Below are 24479 nucleotides of genomic sequence, written 5' to 3'. Positions count from 1 at the left end.
TGGGTTCACTTTGAATGATTTTTGTTGACAAAAGGATTCTTTGACAGCTGGTAAAAGTTTGTTACCATTTCTGACACTGAGTACTGTTTGTACGAGATCAGGAAAAAGCAGGGGAGGTAAAAAAAGATGTGGAAATTCTAGAAAGTGCAGAGAAGAGCAACAAAGATGATTAGGGGACCGGAGACTAAAACATATGAAGAATGGTTGCAGGAACTGGGTATGTCTAGTCTGATGGAAAGAAGGACTAGGGGAGACATGATAGCAGTGTTCCAATATCTCAGGGGTTGCCACAAAGAAGAGGGAGTCAAACTATTCTCCAAGGCACCTGCATGTAAAACAAGAAGCAATGGGTGGAAACTAATCAAGGAGAGAAACAACTTAGAACTGAGGAGAAATTTCCTGACAGTGAGAACAATTAATCAGTGGAACAGCTTGCCTCCAGAGGTTGTGAATGCCTCAACACTGGAAGTCTTTAAGAAGATGTTGGATAACCATTTGTCTGAAATGGTATAGGGTTTCCTGCCTAGGCAAGGAGTTGGACAAGAAGACCTACAAGGTCCTTCCAACTCTGCTATTGTATTGTATTGTATTGTATTGTATTGTATTGTATTGTATTGTATTGTATTGTATTGTATTGTAACTGGTAGACATTTAGCAAAAAGGTGTTGTCTTTAATCCCCCCTTTTTAATGGAAGGGCAAGTGCTAATCCAACACACACAATAAAGAATAATAACCAGTAAGTTAATTTCAGGTTTATTCAGAATGTACTACTTTCTCTCTGCATTTTCATCCACATGACTAAATTACCTTTGCTAGAATCCCATGGGAGTGACCTTAAAGCATAAATATACTACACAAAGAACTCTCCAGAGGAAGATATGCATATCTCTTCCTTTCAGATATGGCTAGAAGCGTGTGGAATTCAAGGCAAACTCACACTTCTTTCACAAAAAAGATCAACCATTATTATACCAAATTTTGTTGACACCAATGCTGGTGGCAATCCTGATTATCCAGCAAACCCCAAGGTGGGGTTAGTGATACTAAGATAAAATTAGTGAATGAGGAGAAGGGTCTTGCAGTTTGGGGATTTCCCAATTTTAATTCAGTAACCATTTTAAAGCGGTCCCCTCCTACTGTCCAATCAACAACGCTGAATTCAAATGCTGCACCAAGGCTTGTCAAGACTAGCTGAAGAAGTTATATTGGTTTGTTCAAACAAAAATCTAAATCATATACCATGGCTTACAAATTAAAAAGGACAGTAGGATTTGGAGCAAAGTGCAGTGATGTCAAAATCACAACATGTGTGTCATCATGCAGATGTCACTCTTATGTACTTGCATCCAGTGTTTGGCATAAGTATACATGTAAGACATGTCGATTGCATGATGATACTGTTGCATAACATGTTTCATGTTTTGACTCACTTGCCTTACCTAAGGAGTTTGGTAATAACAGATTGCTTCATGCCAAAACAATTACAAATGCATCTCTCTTTTCATTCTCCCCATTCAATTCTCATTTGTCATCTCATACCATGGGGTGACACCAGCAAGCTGATTTCCAAGAAAGCCTCTTGAGAGCTCAAAAATTCTTTTGCTAAGTGAGACATTTTTTAATTGAGTTTACCCCCATTTAACCACCTTTCTTGCTACAGTTGTTAAGTGCCTCATTGCAGTTGTTAAGTTAGTAGCATAGTTGTTAAGTGAATCTGGCTTCCCCATTGTTTCTGCTTGTCAGAAAGTTACAAAAGATAGGATACTGCAACTGTCGTAAACAGGAACCAGTTGCCAACCTGCCAAATTTTGATCACATGACCATGGTGATGCAACACCACTTGTAAGTGTGAAAAATGATCACAAGTCAGTTTTTTCAGTTCTGTTATGACTTTGAACAGTCACTAAAAGAACTGTTGTAAATCGAGGACTACTTGCCACCATCACTACCCCCAGTTCCTTTAGATATAGCATGCACAGTCACAGACTACAATGTCCCAGGTCAGTGATGACTAACTTTTTTGCCATCGCATGCCAAAAGCTGGGGGGAGCATTGGGGGGGGGTCATGCGCATGTGTGCCCTTCCCTGTGTATGCACGTGTGACCCCCGTGCATGCATGCACGACCCCCACACCTTCCCCCTGCTTTTGGCATATGATGGCATGGTGTTTTATGCCCTCCCAAGGTTCCAGAGGCTTTCTAGGAGCCTGGGGAGGGTGAAAACAGCCTCCCCTGCCCCCCTCTGCAGGCCCTCCAGAGGCCGTAAATGGCCTCTTTTCTGATTTCCAGGTTGCCTGTCTGGCCATTCCCCCCCCCCCCCCGGAGGCTTCAGGGAAGCCTTTTGAAGCCTCCGGGAGGGAGAAAAATGGCCCAATGCACAAACCGGAAGCCCATTCCCAAACTTCCAGTTTGCACGTTGGATTGTTTTTCGCCCTCTGGAGGCTTCAGGGAAGCCTCTGGAAGGCGAAAAACGTCAAAAAAATGAAGGCTGAAATCAGTTGGCCAGCGCACGCATGGGCGCTGGAGCCCACAGGTAAATGCCTCGTATGCCCTAAGAAATGGTGCCACATACCACCTGTGGCAAGTGTGCCATAGGTTTACCATCACAGTCCTAGGTTCTTAGGAAGAACTCAGTGCGTATGAGTTGCCCAACTCCAAATAGAGAACTGGCAGCTGTGGTTCTGAACAGATCATAATAATTTATTTTATTTTAGTAAATTTATTTCCCACCTATCTTACATCAGGGTAACTCTGGGCAGCTTACAGTGTTAAAAAGGACAAAACCATACAAAGTATATAGTAGAAATAAAATAATATAAAAGTACAAATTATCAAATCTAACTAAAAAATGGGGCAGGAAGAAGTAGGATGAGCAGAGTGGAGGTGGGCTCTCTTATTAATCTATCAATCACCTCCAATATGATGCTCCCCCATTAAAGCCCCAGGCCAACTGGTAGAGTCAGGTTTTGAGGCTCTTATGGAAGGTCAAGAAGGTGGGAATTGACCTCAGTCCTGAGGGCAAAAGGCAGGGACAATGGAGGAGATGGCAGAGATCATAACATGCTTAAGAAAAAAGACTGTATATTTATGTATTTTAGTTCAAATATTAGAACTGAAGGGATGTCAGCAACACCTTACAACAGTTGCAGGTGAAAGATCAAGTCATGAGATATACATTCATGAGAATTCTATTCTCCAACACCTTCATTACATGTTCTCCCTTAGAGGCAGCTGCCTCATTCCGCCTTATGTTTGGACTGTCCAGTCTTGAATAGGATTAGCCAATGCATTCTAACATTCAACATGAATTGCTGGCTTAAGCGTTCCTCTGAGACGATCGTATAGTGGCCTCTTCTGAAGTACATTGGACTGTTTCTGTTGTTGATGAGACTTTCTAAAATTATATCCCAGGTTATACTATTTTGGCCTGAACCCATTTTAAACAGTGCTTATCTCATTGCATTCTAAATTGCTATCAGATAACCGTGTGCTCATATACAAACATAACCACTATCAGGCACAAGCAGGCAATCAGGCTAAAAAAGAGAAGTAAACACAATGTGAAGGGAATATTAATATTCTTGAGACAATAGTCATTTAGCAACATCAGCTTGGTGCCCTAAGCAAAAGAATATGAACTTTTACCCTATTTGCACTTTTATGAAAGCTGCAACCAGAGACACCATAGCATGTTCTAGCATAATGTGTTTATTCAGTCAGTGATCATTTTTACATTTTGAAATAATCTTTGATATTTCATTCAGTATGGGTTTTTTTCTATGCTTTTGGACAGTGAAAAGATTTTCAGTGGGACTTCAATCTGCACCCCACTACGATGTGTTAACCAATTATTCTCAACCTTTTCTTCACCATGATTCCCCTTAAAATAAGATGTAGGCAAGAACAGCATATACTTTGTAGTAGCTTGTCAACTAAGACAGGTTCTTATTTTCTTTTGACCCCCAAAATATTGATTGGGCCTTATTACTGGGGGGGGCTTATTGTTTTGGGGTTGCCAGGTGGCTGCTTTCTTGCGAGCGGGTGCCCGAAGAGCCAGACACAGCCTCAGGGCCAAATGGCTGTGTTGCGCTGTCACAGCAGCGCAACGTACCAGCCATGAGGTAACCAATATCATGATCAGCCACCTGGCAACCCCCCTTTCCAGCCGGGCAGAGCGCCACTAACTGACCCAGGGATATCCCAAAGGTACTAAGCCGCGTGATGCTCTGCCCTCCCCCTAGCTCCCATGGCTTGGCGCATTCTGGATACCCTTAGGTCAGTGCATGGTGCTCTGCCCAGCTGGAAAGGGAGGCTGCACGAGCGCTTGTTCTGTCCCCAGCTCGTGTGCCTCCCAACCTCACCATGCCCTGGCCCAGCTCTCCCTACCGAATCTTCTGGCAGTGGCCACTCTGGGAGTATGCTCTATGGTTGTGGCTGGCTGCTGGCAGAGCATACTCCCAGAGCGTACAACCATAGAGTGTATTCCCAGAGTAACAACTTCCAGAAGACTCGGCATTCTACCTCCGTGCGTTGGAAGCTGCAGAAAAAGCCAGGCGGCTGCGGAGGTGCCCTGGCTCTGCAGGGAGAGTTAGACAAGGGCATCATGAGGCTGGGAGGTGCATGAGTGGGGAGCCACTTGCGCAACCCCCCTCTCCAGTCATGCAAAGTCCCATTCACTGACCTAGGAGCATTCCAAAGGCGCCAAGCCATGGGAGCTGGAGGGCGGCGAACAGCCGCTCATGCAGCTTGGCGATACCCCTAGGTCAGTGAATGGCACTATGCCCGGCTGGAAAGGGTATTTGCCAGGCGGCCGCTCGGCTGCTGCAACAGCGCAACACAGCCGTTCAACCCTGAGGCTGTGCCCAGCTCTTCGGGAGCCTGCTCGCAAGACAGCAACCGCCCGGCAACCCCCCTTTCCAGCTGGGCACAGCACTGCTCACCGACCTAGCAGAATCCCGAAGGCACCAAGCAATGTGAGCCTTTGATCCCACCACCCTGTTCCTGTGGCTTGGCACCTTTGGGATACCGCTAGGTCAGTGAGTGGTGCTCTGCCTGGCCGGAGGGGGGGTTGTCCAGGGGGCTTATTTTCAGGGGAGGGCTTACATTTTTGCCCACCCAAAAATGTGGCATGGCCTTATTATCAGGACATGTCGTATTTTCAGGGAAACATGGTAAGTAGCTGGCATTGTGTACAGGAATACCTGCACACTACACGGACCAGACCTTCTGAGTCCAGATGGGAGATTCCATAGAAGGTGGAGAATAACAAAGCTAAGATCTTGGGGGACTTTCAGAAGAAAACGGGCAGGCAGATACTGGTCAATCAATCAGACACTGTGGTAGTAGTAAACAGTAGTGGTATTAGTAAATATTGTGGTGACAAGTGACAACAACATCAGGAATAAGGAATATGAGACGCTGGAGAGATACCAGGTCTTTAAAGGAGGAACTAGAGAAGATGTGGAAAGTAAGGCTAAAGTAGTCCCAACGATCAATTTTGATTTCACCAATTTGATTTCAATATACTGCTACACAGAACTTGTATTTGCAAACCAGGTAAAGCAGAATTCATGTTTATCTATTAACTTTCTTTTCAAACACTCAGTATACTTACTAGCAATATTAATCATTTCAACATTCCCTAGCTTTTTAACATTGGGAGTCCACATTCCCTAACTTTCCAAAAGGAGAATATAAGTAGTATAAATTAGCATACAAAATTAATATTCAAACAAACTGAATAAATAAACAAACGATTCAACTTTGCCAATGCATACAGCTTTTCTCTGATATTTTATTCTGAATCTGTAGAAGAATCAGTGTATTGGGAAAAAAGAACTGACTGACCTCTCAAAGATGATAGGGTTCTTTTTTTAAAAAAAAAGGGTAAAAAAGAACAGATTTCCATTTATGGACTGTAGAAATCCTGCATTCCAATTGGCCTAGCCAACCCAGTGGCAAGTTTTTTGTAGTGATAAGGCTTGAAACAGGAAGCCATGAGAGGTCAGGAAGGAAGTACTATCAGGCCAGAAAGAACGATTGCAAAGTAATGGGAGCAGGACAGGTTCTTGTATTCAGGCTGCAGAACAACTGAATCTATTTTTTTAAAAGATAAGCAGAGTTACGAGTCAAAATCTGCACAGCTGTCCCCATTGAAAATGTATCTCCTCTCCAGTTTTCTTGTTTTGCCTGTGTGGGCATTGCCAAGACTGCCGCAAAAACATCGCTTCGCCACTGCCGGCTCTAGGAAGCAAAGCTCCTTGTTTATAGCAATTCAAGTTGACCTTGACCATATTGAAGGAAATGGATTTAATACAAAAATGCTCCCATTATGCGATAGCTAAAAATGAGCAGCTTTCGATGGCACATTTCCCCAAGCCACCTGCGTGCCCCTGTCCCCCTCCCCTGCTTTAACCTCAATACGAAGCAGATCGCTGAACAAAACATCTTTGTCACAGATGACACTTTCCAAAAGTATGATGGAAGCATGGCATTTGAGATATAACATTTTTGCATGAAAGAATAAGAAAACTTATAATGGAACAGCAGGGTTATATTTGGGTTCTTCAAATATCTCTAGAGATAGAATGGCACTTGCCAATGGAAACAGTGATTACACCCTGTCCATCTCTACCACAGCTACTCCGGAAGATGAGTTTGAAGTTTAAGAGTTGCTTTGGTGGATGCATAGGGTTAGGAAAAAGTGGGATGAGTGAAGCTCCTTTTGATGAGCAAGTGTGAAGCTACAATCAGTCACTCAATATGGTCCCATGATGTGAAGCCACTGAGAGAGATAACTGGATGCTGAGCTTTCCATTCCCATGTGTGCATTTGGTTAAGCACTGATTAATGTGGATTTTTTTGTGCATAATTAGTCTCCCATTCTTCATTCCCTATGATTGACAAGTATTGTTTCAATTCAGTTTTAATATACTATAGCTAAGCAATCCTTCTAAAGGAGCAGTATAATAATTCTATTTCACAAGTTCATTGAATGTCCATCTGTAATGAATTAAAATTGGAAAGGCAGTGGTTGTAGACATCTTAAAAATCCTACTATATGGAGAAATCTGACAATTCTCTGAAGCTAAACAATTATTCATCCACATTCATGATCCCTGATGATACATGAGCAAGTACCGTCAATCCTTTATATATTTATTTGATTTATTTTAAGGCATATGATTAATTCTCTTTTAGAACAAGAGCCTGTTCTGTCACTAGCAGAAGCTGCCAATCAGCAGAATCAGGAGCAGAAGGAATGAAAACTACTTCCCAGAGGATTAATCAATAAGAAAAGAGCAGTAGAGAAGTGTGCATTTTTGGAAACATGCCCAACAGCTGTGAATATCCCAGAAAATATCCACCATTTGATGACTAATATAAAAAGCATCAACCATGTGCATCAAAGAAGGAAAAATTTTCATCAACAAGTCAACATGTATATCTTTGATATGAGTGCACCTGCAAGGTCTCAGCACAATTTCCTTAAAATGATGACTCTACCCATCAAATAATATATGAAAGTCATGACAGGAACAATAACATAACAGGCTTATTCAGGTTTTATGCTTTAAAGCTAGAGCAGACCTTCTGAAGCATACTCCAGCATTCCTGAAAATGAAAAGTACACTTAAACATTCAAATGTTTCCCAGATACTCTAATATATCAAACCATGGTGTAACTGGTCTCAATTTGAATAGCAAATTTTTAACCATTTTCATCTGTGGCTTAAATTTAATCTACTTATGAATGGCTTTGTGTGTTATCACTTGGATGGGGACACTTGGTTTCTGATTGATCTTGGTCTTCTGTTGAGCTGTGGACATATATGGAAAACAGGAGAATCTTCAGAATTGAATAACTCTAGTTGCCATTTCTTTGTTAGTCTCACATTTATTTTCAGCTTTTTAAACAAAAATGTGAGGGTGAAATGGGACCGCTTTATCATATTCTCTTGTTAATTGCGGCTTGCAAACATAATGGCAAAATATCAACACCAGGAATGAATAAATGAGTGTTTGTGTATAAAATTGCTATTTGGTGTTTTAGTACACAAAGATACAGGAAAAAAATGCTACACCAATATTCTGGTTTGGAAAATAGCTTCCGTTGAGTAATATAGTTATTACTGCCAGATACTGGGTGTCACTTGTTGCTTCTTTCTGTTTGTAAGAAACTTTTCCCTAATGTATGCATGTATACAAGAAGACCATTCCGTATTCTTTTAAAAATAAGGCAGGAAAAGAACACATTTTAATTGGCTGCATATTATTACTGCTGAAAACAAGGAAATCCCTGAAAGCTAAATTACTTATTGTTTAAAACTGCTAAATATATGTCTTGCATCTGAGATAATTCCTTTGTTTTACTTACATGTGAAGCTGTGTCTTATTTGGGCAGGGTTAGTAAACTGCGCACTGCTCCTTAAGTACATGGCAGGAATTTCTCAGACCAAGAGAAGCTCACTGCTGGAGAGAAATGATCACTCTATATAGACATTTGCTTTGATCCATTCTCCTGCACAGTGTAATTAAGCTTCAAAGCACAACACAGTTCGACTTACCACTTAGTGATGCAACTACATGCTGAACTTGCACACTAGTAACCTGTATACAAGTATACAAAAGAAGTGTTGTATATACATGTATATAAAAGATAATATCCTTAATGAGACGGCTTTACATGATAACCGGAAAACCATATAATGAGCCAAAGCACACTATTGTTAAAGCAGCATGTAAATATCAGGTGCCTATTACTGAGATATTATTTCAGCCAAAGTCTGTGGTAAAATTAACATGAAACCAGTCAGTTACTCTAGTGCAGAAACCAAAGTGTGCTCTGAGCTGCATTTGATTAGCCATCCATATTTACTTCACTTAGGAAATGGTGCAAATGCATTGTTCTGTAAATATTCAAAGTGTCTCCTTCAACGGTAATGAATAGTAAAGCTCTTATAAATGAAAGTCCTTTGTGTGCAAGAAATTACTGGGCTGAAGTATTTATCTAGCTAGAGATGATAGGAAAAGTTGGTTCCACAGAATCACAAGGACACATCAACCCTCCGTGTTCATGAATATCTCCAGACTTCTGACCTTGTTCTGCATTCAGTCCTTTTGGGGGGCATGATGGAAAGGTGGGATGCTCAGTGTCTCCTTTGAAGCCTTTCTGATGTCAATGTTTTGCTTTTAGGAAGCCTGGCCATGAAAGTTGCCAAAAAGAGTATTCTAGTATCATCCAAACAATATCCCCTCCATCGGCTACTTATTGGTTCATCTCTAACTTTCCCTTTTGCAAATGATAGCTATTGATGAAACATTGTTGTTATTAAGGGTCCTGACCTCTTGTGGCCAATAATAGAAGGATTCCATAGAAACTTTAGAAGTATGTAATTGTTTAATTTTGCTATGTTAGCTGAGTTTTTCATCTCATGAAGTTGCATTTTGTCTCTCTAAAGTTACATTTGTGTTAGGTAAATTATTTCATAGTAGACAATCAAGAGCAGATATACAACAACCAATATGAACCATTCCATCAGTGGTGGCATTCTAGAAAAACTAGTGCTATCTCAGAATGAAAATGTAACATGATAATAGACAGAAAAGAACTATAGGAAGAATCATACAAAAATGACATTGCATGAAATGAACGGTTATATGCATTTAACTCCTATGAAATGCACCCCAGATAAACTGTGTATTCTGAAATATATTTTCACGAATGTAATATGTGCATATCTAAGGTTTTTCCTGACTCTCCTATTTATATAAATACTGCAACATTATGAGACTGATGCCTGGAATGAGCTGCCCCTGGAGCTTCGCATAACCCCCAACCTCCAGTCCTTCCGACGCACCCTAAAAAAATGGCTTTTCAAGCAAGCCGGCCTGGCCTGAACAAAATAAAATAAATGCCTGATTTAATTGTTAATTTTAAACCAATTTTTAAAATGTTATTGTTCATACTAATTGGGTTTTTGGGATATTCTATCTAATTTCTTTTTAACGTTTGTAATATGTGTTTTTTTTTTAATGTTGTACGCCGCCCTGAGTCCTTTGGGAGAAGTGCGGCATATAAATCCAATAAACAACAAACAACAACAAACAACAACAATGTGTTTCTTGAGATCAAAATCCTTGATGAATAGATTCAATGCACTGCAGCTAACAAAAATGAATAATCTCCATCAGCATTTTGATTAAAATGAAGGCAGGGGATAGGAGGGATAGTCTAAACAATATCTATGCATCATCATTTACGCAGTTAGTTACCCAAGACAATAATACTCTATGGAGATCAAGTAAATAAAATGTAAAAGAGAAACTAATTAAATCCCAGCATTTAAATCCACCTATGGATTAAGGTATAAGATTTCTCACACTTTTTTGTACCTCACATTTAATCCATGGGAAGGTTTAACAGCTTATCTGCAGATCTGCTTTTGAACTATCACAATGTCTTACAAGTTCTGTACTAGTAAATCAAATTTTCAACATTCTGATCAATTTCTTACATTGTTTATTTACTGATGAGTACAAACTGTACTATCCAAAATCATACTTTTTAGTACTTCTGAACTTTCACACTGTTCTTATTTTTATTTATTCTTCCCATTCATCACACATAAACTATACAGACATATATTTTATATATTCCACACTTTGGAAATATTTAAAAATGCTCATGGAATTTTGCAAATGAAATACACAAGATTATAAATGTGACAGTATTTTCATTGTTATGCCATAAAATTGTACTGTTATAATTAAGTGTTTACTGACTCCCCGCCAAAGCATTTTATTTTATAGTATTTATTTTCAGATAGCAATGTAGAACTTATTTTGCTTAGAATCTCACATTAGCTTTGTGAAAACTAAAAAAACTCCATCTCTATTTACAAAGAAGCATTTCATGTTCCACAACACCTGTTTGTCTCTTCTTTCATCTCCGGGTTTTTCAATCTACTGCTAAAACTTTTACTATGCTTTCATTCCAATACAATGTAATTGTGATTAGGAATAATGGGGGATTGGCCATTTCTTTATAAAACATCTAAACTAGCATTGTTTAAGGCAAGACTTATCAAAGCTAATTAAAAGAAGGCTATCAGGTGCCAAAATTCCTCTTTACTTTGTGGAACAGCAAACAAATACAGCCTTTGTCGCACACACAAGGATCTCAAAATCAGTGAGGATCAACTATTATTGCAGAAGGATGAAACTCTACAAATCCAAAGCTGTACAGCATGTATGGCAAGAGAAACTGTCTAGTTGCTCTATAGGTTGACGGCAACCAATGATGAAAGATGAATTAATTTCTTGGCATGTTTAACATATGAAACAATTGTCCTTAAAGGATCAATGTAGCATGTAAGTTATTTGTGATATCAGTTTTTAATCTTCAGGACAGCCTAGGAATCTCTGTACAAAATGTGGAAAATAACTTACATAAATGTTTCAATTTTATTTACTAAAGTTCTTATATTAATCACTTGGATAGTCTGAAGGGATTTGAAACATGAAAATTAGCTACAGAGGTTGGAAATGTGTGCCCCCTAATATTGCTAAATATAATTCTTATTAATCCCGAAGTATAAAGCTAAAAATGTCTATAGAGATTCTCAGTCATCCAGGTCATGGTTGTCCCAAAGGTGCTTTTTCAAGAGGCAACTAGACTGTGTTTTTTTTTTCTTTGAAGATGTTTTGCTTCTCATCCAAGAAGCTTCTTCAACTCTTTAATTCTCATAATAATTAAATAATAAGAATTCTATAATTCTTATTGCCCCTTAACATTTACCACACTAACAAGGTGAATGGAAGAGAAAAGAGGCAGGTCCACACCCTCTGATTTAATTAGCACATTCCACAACTCTACATTTGTTATCTTGAATTCCATCATGAAAGAAAAGTAAGATAAAAGTATAACCAATGCTGTACTTGTCTTTCACTTTTCTTTTGATGTATCTTCTCTTCCTGTGTGTCTTTACAACCTTTTTTCCGTACTCTATGGTGAAGAAGATTGTTAGCGCATTCACCTCTGATTCTTCTAATGTCATTGCAACCCAATTATTAGATTGTTAGAAATATATTTAAGATTACTTCAATATGCCTGACAAAAAAATAGAAAACATAAAAGTTTTCTCTACCTGGCCATTGAGTGATACTGAAATTATTGGGGTCTCCTTTTGAACAGATCTGTGAGGTTTTCTGTCTTTCTTTAAGATCAGTTGGGTCTATAACTACCTGGCTTATGAAGTTTAATAAAGAAGTTAATGGAAATATTTTCACATTTACTTGAAACATTAGGTTTATGAACATATTCCTGCAAGAGGGGTGCATGTATGTCTGTGGAAAGTAAGAATATATACAGTGTTGCATAAATGGCATCCTTGGACTATTGAAAAAGTGACCATACAACTTTGGTAAGTCTGCAAATCATAACCAACATTAAGAACATTTTTAAGTTCTTAAGGTAAAATAGCTTAACAGAACTTTAATTATTGGCATTATTTTGTGTTCATTAACACATTCTTTTAAAAACACCTTCGGGTTCAGAATCTGCAATATTACTTTTGGAACCCTGTTTGTCTCTAACTTGCTTATTTATTTAACCCAATCACTTGTACAAGATTATGAGATACCACATTCTGCTGCATTAACAGAATGGGAAGAAATATTTTTAAAACAGTTTGTCAAAGTTTATACTGACAGTTCTAATGAAAGACTATGGGTGAATTGTTGGCATTTACCCAAATTTTTGGCATTTACAAATGGGGGTGCGGGAGAATGAAGGTCCTGTTTTTTATGCATAATCTAGGAGTCCTCAGCTGTTTAGGCATTAATTAAATCCCATATGAAGACAACCCCAGGAAACTCCTTTCCTGTGGGTTTTGTTGTTTAAGCTCAGAGAGATAGAGATGATATGGAGAATGCACTATGCAGGCAATACGTTTAAAAGAAAAGTCCAGAAGTAAGGCTAAGAACGTCAGTAAAAAAAAATGAGACAGAAACATGAAAACGTTTTTCAAAAGCAAAGAAAAAAAAATCTTGCAAACACTGAAAGATAAAGTTCTACAAACTGTTAATATGGGACTGTTTATGGGTTTATAGCATGTAATATTCCACATGGAAGTAACTAAGATACTACAGCCAACTATCCAAGTTGTAGAAACAGGTTATTTTAGTACACGCTTTTGGATGGTTGTGTGAAATTGTAGAAACACTGCCTGAAGATCAAGACATTTGAAGCAGATTAGTAAACAACTTCTCTTCCTCCACCTCTTTTCCTAGGCTTTCCTATGGTTTTATTCCTTACTTAATAATTAGTGAGTTCTAGATTGTTTTTGAAAATAGTCCTCCTTAAATGTCACCTTTCTTACTTGCTAGAAAGGAGGAGAGGAGGGAGAGAGAAGCTGAGAGAGCACAGATCCGGTATCAGCACCATGCAAGTATTGTTATTTTTCCTGTCATATTTGTTGGGGTACAGCTTTCATTTATTTTTCCTACAGCGAAGCAGGAAAGCCAATCTGGAAAGAATAGAGCTCACATGTCATCAACAGCTCCTTGGCTGAAGCGTTTGGCACTGGCTTACCGACAACTTAAAGGCAAGAAGTGGGTGAGGCGAGGCCCAGCTGCAGCCAACAAGGAACTAGAAAGGGATACTTCAATCTGATTCAGCCTTTACCCACCTCACTCCCTCTTCCCCTTCCATTAGTCTCCCCAGGGACTACTGACTATAATGTCATACAATTGGTTGCTTTCTAGATGCAAGTTTAGGAGGAACTGCCTGCTTTGGGACAATTCAATTGTGGGATATCTTGGGAGACCACTCGTGAGCCTAAGAGCCTCTCCCAAATTTCTCAAGTATTCCGCAAGATTTCCAGTAAACATCTAAATATTTTAACAGGTTCCATCAATTTAAACCTTGTCCCTGATAATCTCAGATGAGAAAAACATTACAGTCCCAACCATCTGCTTCTTTTGATGGGAATTCTTTTTAAACGATGTGAAAAGCTTTTTAAAATGGTGCATTTGTCAGATGGAAATTCTGTGGAAGCTTTAATTACTGTTATGTATTATGCAAACTACCCCTTGCAGCATACTAGTATTCACACTTTCTTACCCTTATATTTAGTCTTCCTTATAATTGTTAAGCTATTCTAAAGAACACATAACTTTCCTCATATTTCTAATGCCTCAGCTCTCTGTTAGGTCTCTTCAAAGATTTTTCAGACCTTGGCTTTGGTGCATTGGGTGAAAGTATTTTATAGCAGAAAAGCCTCAAAGACTATCTTTGAGGGGGTGCTTTTCTTCAAAAACTTGGTATTGTATCTTTTAATGTTTTATTATTTTAGAATTGCAATAAGGGGAACAACTGGGACCAATAAATTTTCCTTTCACATTTAGCAATGAAGCTGAAGCAACTCAGAAAATGTTATCAAAAATGCAAAGTTCATCCTTTATAAACAACAAATCATGAAAGTATTGAATGAACTGTGAGGTAAATTTACAGTCTTAGTTCTAGAAACTACTTTCAGTGGAGAAAGTACCCCAAGACAAAGCAAGCAGACCAGGGATAGGATTCAAAAATTTCAGCAACAGGTTTTCTGCTTGATTGCTGGGTGAGCATGGCCATGGCAGGTATGGCCTAGTCGGCCTCCTTCACCACATCTGGGAGGCCATTTTCACCTCCCCCCCCCGGCTCTAGAGGTCTTCCAGAAGGCCCATTTTCCCCCCTCCCCTAGTCTTCACCAGGCCCTGCACTTACCTCGCATCCAAAATGGGCCACGTGGAGACGCCTGGGACGGGCATGGTGGGGTGGCAGGGGCGTGGTGGGAAGGGAGGGAGTAAGCCAAGGGTGAGATTTGGAGGTTCTCCAAATTGGCCATAATGTTAGTTACGGATTGTCCCGAACCTGGGCAAACCCGTAGCAGCCCACCTCTGAAGTAGACCCTTCTCAGTGATTCAGGTATTTTACAGAAAGTAAAATATCTGGGCAATTTCAAACATAAGATCATTTAAAGTAAGTCTTAATTTAATCCTTAGTTAAGAAAAAAATCCTGTAGTATATCAAGACATCTTCCAAAATTTAAAACAATAATCTATTTGTCCTTCAATTTGAGAAATCATAAAATATGAAGTCAATAACTTGAAATGGTACCCTTTTATATCAGAAAGAAGAGTCAATCTCATTACCTAGTATATTTCCTAAGGAAATTTAATTGGAATGAATAGATTTTTTTGATGTAAGAAAAATAGTAATTGTGTTTATTTCATAGTAGTGTATTTAATGTGGAAACGGATGAGTTGTTCACAAGTAAAATAGCCTACATTTTAATGTGATGTATAGACATGTCAGTTTCCAAAAAGATGACTAATATGTGGATTAAAAATCTTACAAGTACTGTATGCAAAGACAGAATGGTATTTTCCTTTTGGGACCATAAAACGTTTTCAGTAAACTATAAATAGAGTTGAAAAAATTTAAAATGAGGCCTTATTCACCACTCTATTTTCCTGCAAGTGGGAGCGAATAAAGGTAGGATAGCTCTGTATTTACACAATAGGTTGCAGGAAGAGGGTCTCTTTTTTGTCTCATATGATTTACATGATTTTTCACCACCCTGGTCCCTCCAGATGTGTTGGACCAATTACTATAAGGCTTTGCAGGAAGACAAAAAACTCTGTCCCACCTGCCTCACTGCTGTAGTACAAAATAAACTATTCTATTCAAAAGTAACTGGAGATAGAAAGTCACAATACTAAAGGAATTATTAATTCTTAACTAGAAATACTCTTTTAATACTGAGCTCAGGGTATGTGGAATTTGGAAGAAAAAGTGATGGGAGAGAGAGCTCTTTGCTAAATCAGTATCTAGGGAAGAGAAGAAAGATAAACTCCAACACATAAAAATAAAGTGTTAATATTTTTTATAAATACTTTCAAAGATTACTGCATTGTAAAATCAACCTTGCCAATTGCCACTGCCAGTAATAATGTATTATCTAATGCTCACAAATGTGGGCCATTATCAACAATTATAAATTTGTACCCCAAACATTTTATATATCATTTCATGAATAGCCACATTAACAGTAATTATATTAACAAACATTTTGCTTGTTATGTCATGAGTAGGAATTCCAATAAAATACTATAGCACTGTGAAATGTTCCCTTTTTTGGCTCTGAAATTTTATATTTCATTCCTAGTGTTATACCAAGAGGGTGTTTTGCCCTAGGTCAATGCAGTAAGAGGGGTGTGTCAAAGACACAAGGAAGCTAATACCAAGTCAGTAGTTGGATCACTACTGCCTATAGACCGATCAATTATTTCAGAGACAATAGGGCAGCAGCGATGGAGGAAAATAATTGGGTCTTCAAATCAGTTCTGATTCCTACTGATTGCCCCCTTCAGTTTTCATGACAAGGTTTTTCAGAAATGGTTTGCCATTTCCTGCTTCTTATGGCTGAGCAAAGAAATTGGTTCAAGATCACCCGACTAACCTTATAGATTAAAGGTAAAGGTCCCCTTCACACATATGTGTTAGTCGTTCCCAACTCTATGGTGGTGCTTGCTAAGTCTTCGACTTGCGACCAGTCCTAAAGTCCTCAACTTACAACCGGCTGCAAGTCTTTGACTTACGACTGACAGCCAGCAACAGCTCAGCCGCGCCTGATTGGCTAAAGCGCGGCTGGCTGAACGCGAGCTGTCTACGCATTCCTATTGGTCGCCCTGCTTGACATCTCTAGTATAAATAGCTGTCAAGCAGGGCGAGGTGCTGAATCTCTGTACATAGTTTGTTGTTGTTTTTCTACTGAATAAAATAGCTGTTCTCTTACCTCAGCTGCCTCACACCTCTTCAGTTAATAGTGAACTTTACACTGGTGACGAGGATGGGATGCTGAAGGTTCCAGCCTGAACAGCTAAGAGGAAAGGAAAATCAATTAATTTCCTTTCCGTCTACCAAGCAAATTTTTTTTTACCTCAACTCCTCGGCAACTATGGCTTCGCTGCCGCCCTTTGCACCCTTCGGATCCGCTGGCAAGTCATGCACTGGTTTCTTAGAGCGCTTTGAGTGTTTCCTCATTGCGAATAATAATCACCAATTACCTTCAGACCGCAAATGCAGTTTTTTTCTTAAGCTCATGCGGTCCCGAGATGTTTAACATGGCCAGAGCTCTCGCTTCACCTTTGGCCGTGTACGAGCTCAACTGGGACACTCTAATCAGCAAGCCGAGGAACCACTACGCCCCAACGCCATCTAGAATAGCCCACCAGTACGCTTTCAGGCAGTGCATACAAAAAGACCCTGAGACTGTAAGCCAATTCTTACAGTCTTTCTGAACGGCGGCTATTCAATGTGAATTCGTTGACCCCGACGATTTCTTGGTCGAGCAGTTCATCTGCAGGGTTCGCGATCTCTGCCTGAAGCGGAGATTGCTCGCCCGAGCTGACATCACCCTACAGCAGGCAGTGGAGTTAGCTAGAGCCGCTGAGCTTTCTGAGCAATCAACGGCTGAGATGCACCGCTACCAACTACCGTCCCCAGAGGACCTGCCTCATTGATGAGTTGGTTTCCCTGGATGACCATCGTCACCCATCGAGGGGCTTTCCGCTGCAACCGGCTTCAATTCGGCGTATCTGTTGCCCCGGGATCTTCCAAAGCGCTTGCTCCATGGCGTAGTACCCTACTTCAATGACGTCCTGATCGCTGCACGCAGTCGCTCAGGACTCATTGAAGTTCTTCGGAAGGTCCTTGAGCGTTTCAGGGTCGCGGGCTTAAAATTAAAGCAAGCAAATGTTTGTTTGCTGTGCCAAGGGTGGAGTTCCTGGGTTTCTTAATAGATGCCCAGGGCATCCACCCTACCCCCTCCAAAGTAGCTGCCATCCGGAACGCCCCCACGCCCGCCTCTAAGGCAGAGCTGCAGGCATTCCTTGGCCTTCTGAATGTTTATGCGCCTTTTCTCCCTCATAAGGCATCACTAGCCGAGCTGCTGCATTGGTTGCTTGACTGATCCAGGGCTTGGTGCTGTGGCAGCCTTGAGGCGTCTGCGTTCGCGGCTATCAAAGCCACGCTTACGTCAGCGGCTGTCTTAGTACAGTACAGTGACAAGCTGCCGCTGATGTTGGCATGTGATGCCTCCCCTTTTGGTCTGGGGGTGGTTCTGAGCCATGTACTCCCCAGTGGCTCAGAAGCCCCCATAGCTTTTTATTCCTGGACACTCTCCTCCGCTGAGAGGAACTACAGCCAGATTGACAAGGAGGCTCTGGCTGCTGTGTCTGGGATTTTAAAGTTTCATGACTACTTATACGGACGGCATTTTACTCTCTTCACTGACCACAAGCCTCTCCTTGTGCTTCTGGCCAGTGACCATCCTACCCCTCCCATTCTCTCTCCTAGGATGACCCACTGGACGGAATTCCTCACAGGTATTCTTATATGCTGCAATACTGTCCGGGCAAGCAGCTAGAGCATGCTGATGCCCTCAGCCACTGCCCCCTCCCTACTGCTAATCCTCACCCTCTTCCCTCCATGTCGTACTCTCTATTGCATCCCTGGACCTGCCGCTCACAGCCTCTGATGTGGTGGCTCACTCTCTAGTTGACCCCGTCCTTTCCCAAGTTTTCACTTGGGTCCAGAGAGAGTGGCCATTGGGAAAGGTCTCTGAGGGTTTTCGCCCCTTTAAGACCCGCCAGATGGATCCACAGTGGGTGCTTACTTTGGGGTGACCGGGTCATCATTCCCCCTTCCCTCCGCCATCAGTGCTCAACCGGCTCCATAAGGACCACCCAGGCATAGCTCGCATGAAGGCTTTGGCTCGCAGCTATGTCTGGTGGCCCCGAATGGATGAGGAGATAGCATCTTGGGTGGGCCATTGCTACCCTTGCCAGATGTCCCACCCTGCTCCACCCATTCTACCTGCCCAGGACTGGGAGATTCCTAGGGGCCCCTGGTCTAGAATCCACCTGGATTTCATGGGTCCCTTCCACGGGCAGACCTTCCTGGTGGTCGTTGGGTGGAGCTTGTTCTTATGTCTTCTACCAGAGCGGAAAGCACCATGCGGGCCTTGCGGCGCCTCTTCGCAACCCACGGGTTGCCGGACGCTATCGTGTTCGACAATGGCCCCCAATTTGCATCTGCAACCTTCCAGGAGTTTCTGACTATGCAAGAGATCCGCCATGCTCCAACCGCCCCATACCATCCTGCTTGCAATGGCCATGCGGAACGAGCTGTCTGCTTGGCCAAAGAGGCATTGGGCAGAATGGACTGGGACGACTGGCTGGCAAAGGTGGCTGCTTACCTCCTAGGTTAGCACTCCACCTCTTGCCCTTTATCCAATAAAAGCCCTGCCAAGCTGCTGATGAGCCACCGCCTGCGAACCACCCTGGATAGGCTGCACCCACTCTATAATGGGCAGCAGACTTGCAACCTGGGGGCCCCTCCCCGCCTTTTCAGGGAGAGGGACCTAGTTTACGCTAGGAACTTTTCTGGGGATCCGAAGTGGGTGCCTGCCACCATCACTACTGTAATTGGCCCCTGCTCTTACAGGGTTGGATTCCCAGATGGCAGCGAATGGCAGCGCCATATGGATCAACTGAGGTGCCACCTTCCACCTGAGGCCTTCTCACAATCAGGCCTCTCCTGCCCGGCCACTGCCATCCAGTAGCAGGCCCAAGTTCCACTTCAAACCGATGTTCCACTGTTACATGGACTTCTGCATGAGGCCTTCACTCAGTCAGGCCTCTCCTACCCAGCTACCACCTCCTGGCAGCCTGCCCAAGTTCAACCTCCCTCCGCCGTTGCACCTCCCATCAATCTTCCGCATGAGGCCTTCACCCAATCAGGCCTCTCCTACCCGGCCACCGCCTTCCGGCAGCCCCTCCCGGCATCCCCTCCATCCATCACGCCGCTACGCCCAGACTTACGAAATCTGCTGGATCCGCCTCCGAGGGTAGGCCTCGATGACATCACCTGGAGCTACACTCCCTTCAGGGAGGAGCTACCACAGGGACTTCTTATCTTGTCGATGGTGCTGCTACAACTGAGGCATTCTGGGTGTGTCCGACACCGGCCCGCCTATTTAAGCAATTACGCATGCGCTTCGTTTCCGCATGAGCCCTGGCTAGGGGGGAAGGAGTGCTAAGTCCTTGACTTGCGACCGGTCCTAAAATCCTCGACTTACGACTGGCCACAAGTCCTCAACTTATGACTGACAGCCAGCAACACCTCAGCAGTGCCTGATTGGCTAAAGCGCGACTGGCTGAGTGCGGGCTGTCTAAGCATTCCTATTGGTCGGCGTGCTTGACAGCTCTAGTATAAATAGCTATCAAGCAGGGCGAGGTGCTGAATCCCTGTACATTGTTTGTTGTTGCTTTTCTACTGAATAAAATAGCTGTTCTCTTACCTCAGCTGCCTCACGCTTCTTCAGTTAATAGCGAACTTAACAGTGCTCATCTCCAACTTAACAGTGCTCATCTCCGTTTCAAAGCCAAAGAGCCAGTGCTGTCCGAAGATGTCTCAGTGATCATGTGGCCGGCATGACTAAATGCCAAAGGTGCATAGAACGCTGTTACTTTCCCACCAAAGGTAGTCTCTATTTTTCTACTTGCATTTTTACATGCTTTTGAACCTCTAGGTAAACAGAAGCTGGGACAAATAACGGGAGCTCACTCCGTTATGTAGTGCTAGGGATTCGAACCGCCAAACTGCCAACCTTTCTGATCAATAAGTTCAGTGTCTTAGCAACTGAGCCATCATGTCCTTTTAACCTTATAGATTAGACAAGATTAAAACTCAGTTTCCTGGTTTCTAGTTTGATGGCTAAATGAAACCCTAACCACTACATCAGGGGTGTCCAAACTTGGGAACTTTAAGACTTGTGGACTTCAACTCCCAGAATTCCCCAGCCAGCATAGCTATGCTGGCTGGGGAATTCTGGGAGTTGAAGTCCACAAGTCTTAAAGTTCCCAAGTTTGGACACTCCTGCATTACATTAAAGTAGGTCTCAGTAATGAAAAGGAGGAACATACAAAAGTGATCTGCTCCAGGTGACAAATATACTAGAGCATATCACTGTTTGTTCCATTTCCCTACATTTTGTCTCATTGCATATGGATATACATATACATATAAGGAAGCAATCCATTTCTGGTTCAGAATCGGGAGGGGGGGGAAAACAATCAAAGATAGATCCATGAGAATCATTCCAGATCGCCTCCCCTGACTTATTTCAGATGCTGATTTGGCAGCCCTGTTACAGGCCAACTTCTTTAAACTATTACTAAAGAGTTTCCAGTCACAGGCACAAAGGAGTACACTTTGTTCTCAAATAATGTGTAATTAAAACAATTTACTAGTACTGTGCTTTCAGCAACATTGTACAGAACAAGAAGAGTTTTTAAAATGATACCTCACATATGCAGCAATTTCTTTTTCTGACCAAAGTAATGTTCCTGGAAGCTTAGCTAGCTTCAGAGTCCATTTAAAGGCACCCGAACTCTGCAGTCTATCGAGTAAGAACATGACTGGGAGTAGAGTGCGGCTAATTTGTTTTGCTTCCTTTGAGCATTGAGTAGGGTTATTGATTGATTGTGTGGTTGTTGCACGACCACAGCTGCCATCTATTTGTTATCAGGCTATGTTCTCAGGGCTACAAGGCCAGTGGCAGCAAAGACAACTCTGAATCATCTCCATTCTATTTTTAGGGGATTAGGACCAGAACGCCCACTATAGAAGTATCAAAAACACTTAAGTTCAGATGCCCCCTTTGCCTACAAAAGAAAAGATAAAAAGATCACCCACTGGTGGATTAAAGCAGTGTTTTTCAACCACTGTTCCTGGTGTGCCGTGGGAAAAATTGAAAAATTCCACTTTTCTGATGTCCGGGCTGTGATTGGTCCAGACGGGGACGGGAAGAGAGGAGGCAGAAAAAGAAACGGAGGCTAAGGAGCTTTCCCCCCCCCCCCCGCCTCCTCCCAGCAAAAATCTAACCGGGGAGCCGGGCGGGCAGTAGCAAATTAGCCGATCAGGCCGCGTGATCAGCTAATTTGCTACTGCCCCCCGGCTCCCTGATAAGATTTTTGCGGGGGGGGGGGGAGAAGCTCCTTGCCTCCGTCTCTTTTTCTCCCTCCTCGCTTCTTGGGGCTCCACTTGTCAGAAACTTCTCCTGCATCAAATTTGCAACGACCTTATAGAATAACAGAGTTGGAAGGGACCTTGGAGGTCTTCGAGCCAATTTTGCAGATCCTTGCCTGGGCTAATATGATTGATGCCCTTGGTGGACTTCAACTCTCAGAATTCTGGGAGTTGAAGTCCACCAGTCTTAAGAGCCAATTTTGCAGATCCCTGCCTGGGCTAATATGATTGATGCCCTTGGTGGACTTCAATTTTCAGAATTCTGGGAGTTGAAGTCCACAAGTCTTCAAGCTGTCAGGTTTGAAGACCCCTTGGGGTTTTTTTCCTAAAGGGTTAGGGATGCAAGGATCTTGTAACTTGACAGCTTTAAGACTTGCGTGCTTCAAATGCCAGAGTTTATTGAAACTAAAAATATAGTCAATATAGGCACAGAGTTAAATTTTTTAACATTTTCTAATGGTGGTGTGCCTCGTGATTTTTTTCATGAAACAAGTGTGCCTTTGCCCAAAAAAGGTTGAAAAACACTGGATTAAAGCTCACTGGTGCCTTAAGCACTTACATATCTTGGTGCCCCCCTCCTTTGTACATACTGTATAAATCTTCATTGGTGTTTTTTTTTCTTTCTCAACTTTGGGCCTAGTGCCCTAAGACGTGCTTATTCTGCTTAATGGTTAATATACCACTGGGATCACCTCAACTTCCCCTACTCTTTTTTTTCAACCAACTCAAAGGAAAGCATTTCAGTTTAGTTCTCTGTAGGCAACTATAAGACACAGTTTAGGATGAACAGCATGAGTCTTTTTCACCATCACTGAGATTATGAAAGTGCAAAACTGAAAAAAGAGAGCAATTACCAAGGACAAAAATACGAATCCAATGTGGATTCTGAGTTAAAAACTGTTCATTGGTGTTCTGGAAAGTTGTGTGTGTGTGTGTGTGTGTGTGTGTGTGTACAGGAGGCCTGCAAGTGAGTAATGCAAGGCACAAAATAGATGTGGTCAAAGCAGAAGGTGTGCATGCTCAGCACAATGCCCACAGTTTGAAGCTACATCCACATTTAAACCAATATACTGTATAATTGATTGTCTCTTCAGAAATAACACTAAAACGGTAGTGAAGAAAGTTCCAAGGCCAAGGGAAAACTATCTCATGAACCGGGCTTCATTTCATGGAAATGAATTACTAATGTTGCTAAATCACTCCATTGTTTCCAGCAATGCCCTCTCAAACTTCAGCAATAATTCAGCTATGAAATAAACAGGCCTGATCAGATAGCTGTGAAAATTAGATAAACTACACAATAGCTCAGAAGATATGAACATTTCATCGGGAGCCATATATCGGCTTCTTCCTGATGTTAATTCTATTCATTTTCCCTTTCTTTGCACTTTAGACATTAATTTCAGGATTCAGGAAGAACATGAAATATGGACATTTATAATAGGACTCTTTTCTCCAATGCAGTAGGTAGAGGTACAAATATGTTGACACAGACCTTTCTAGTTTAACTGCCAAAATATCAGAATACTGCTTCCCTTACTTATATTTGGTTTCCAGATTGTGCCACGATTTACTTAACCATGATATACTGAAAACTACAATTAACTGGATTCACCCAGACCTAAGCCCATACCCAACAAACCACATTATGGCTACCATGCTGTAAATCCAGGAAACTTGTGAAAGAATATGGATCTCTTTAAAGAGGGACCAATGAACCCTTAAAGGAGAGGAAAAAATTATTCCGCAATGAGAAAGTGAGAAAGGAACTCAAAATGATCCCATTTTGATTTTATTTGGTAGATCAGAAAAAAACTCTTAGTGAGCTATTCAAATTCTGTTATTCTTCCTTACAATAATAATCCATTGTCCCTTTTCTTCTTGACTTTACCTATTTTGAAGAACTGACAAAATTATAGTTTTACCAACAAATCAAAGTTAAGTCTGGTTTAGCATAATATGTGACAAACAGCAAAGAAATTAATTCCATGTTGTAGGTGTTCTAGGGAGTAGAGAGCTTGCAACATTGCTTGTGTATATTCTTACCTTTGTAAAATTACCACTAGATCTGTAATTTTTTTCTTACCCTTTTCTTTGAAGGCAGTTAAAACAGTTAACAACAATAATAAAACTCTACCAAACTGTTTTTTCCATTTAAATTAAAAGGTCAAGAAAATAAAGCTACCCATGGAACTATTTTCTATAGTTTAGGAGTAAAATAAATTACTAATCTTTTTGTTTGTTTGTTTTATTTTGTTTTGTTACTCAAGGCTAACTTACAACTTGGGGTAGAATACTGCACTGAAAAGTCCTTTAAACAACTAAAGTGTAGAGATTT

General features: G+C 41.4%; 1 protein-coding gene across 1 annotated transcript in view; it reads right to left on the bottom strand.

Moving 5' to 3' along the window:
* The window catches only part of SOX17 (SRY-box transcription factor 17), a 66688-nt gene extending 45158 nt beyond the window's left edge, over window positions 1–21530 (bottom strand). Inside the window, exon 1 of the mRNA XM_081951721.1 lies at window positions 21417–21530. The gene's annotated coding sequence lies outside the window, so the exon portion shown is untranslated. The remainder of the gene's footprint in view (window positions 1–21416) is intronic.
* Window positions 21531–24479: the final 2949 nt, after the last annotated feature.

Source organism: Natrix helvetica (genome assembly GCF_964273705.1).
Source record: "Natrix helvetica genome assembly, chromosome: 4".
In the NCBI taxonomy this organism is placed as follows: domain Eukaryota; kingdom Metazoa; phylum Chordata; class Lepidosauria; order Squamata; family Natricidae; genus Natrix; species Natrix helvetica.
The sequence above is the reverse complement of the archived record's forward strand: the minus strand, read 5'-3'. Positions and strand labels throughout refer to the sequence as shown.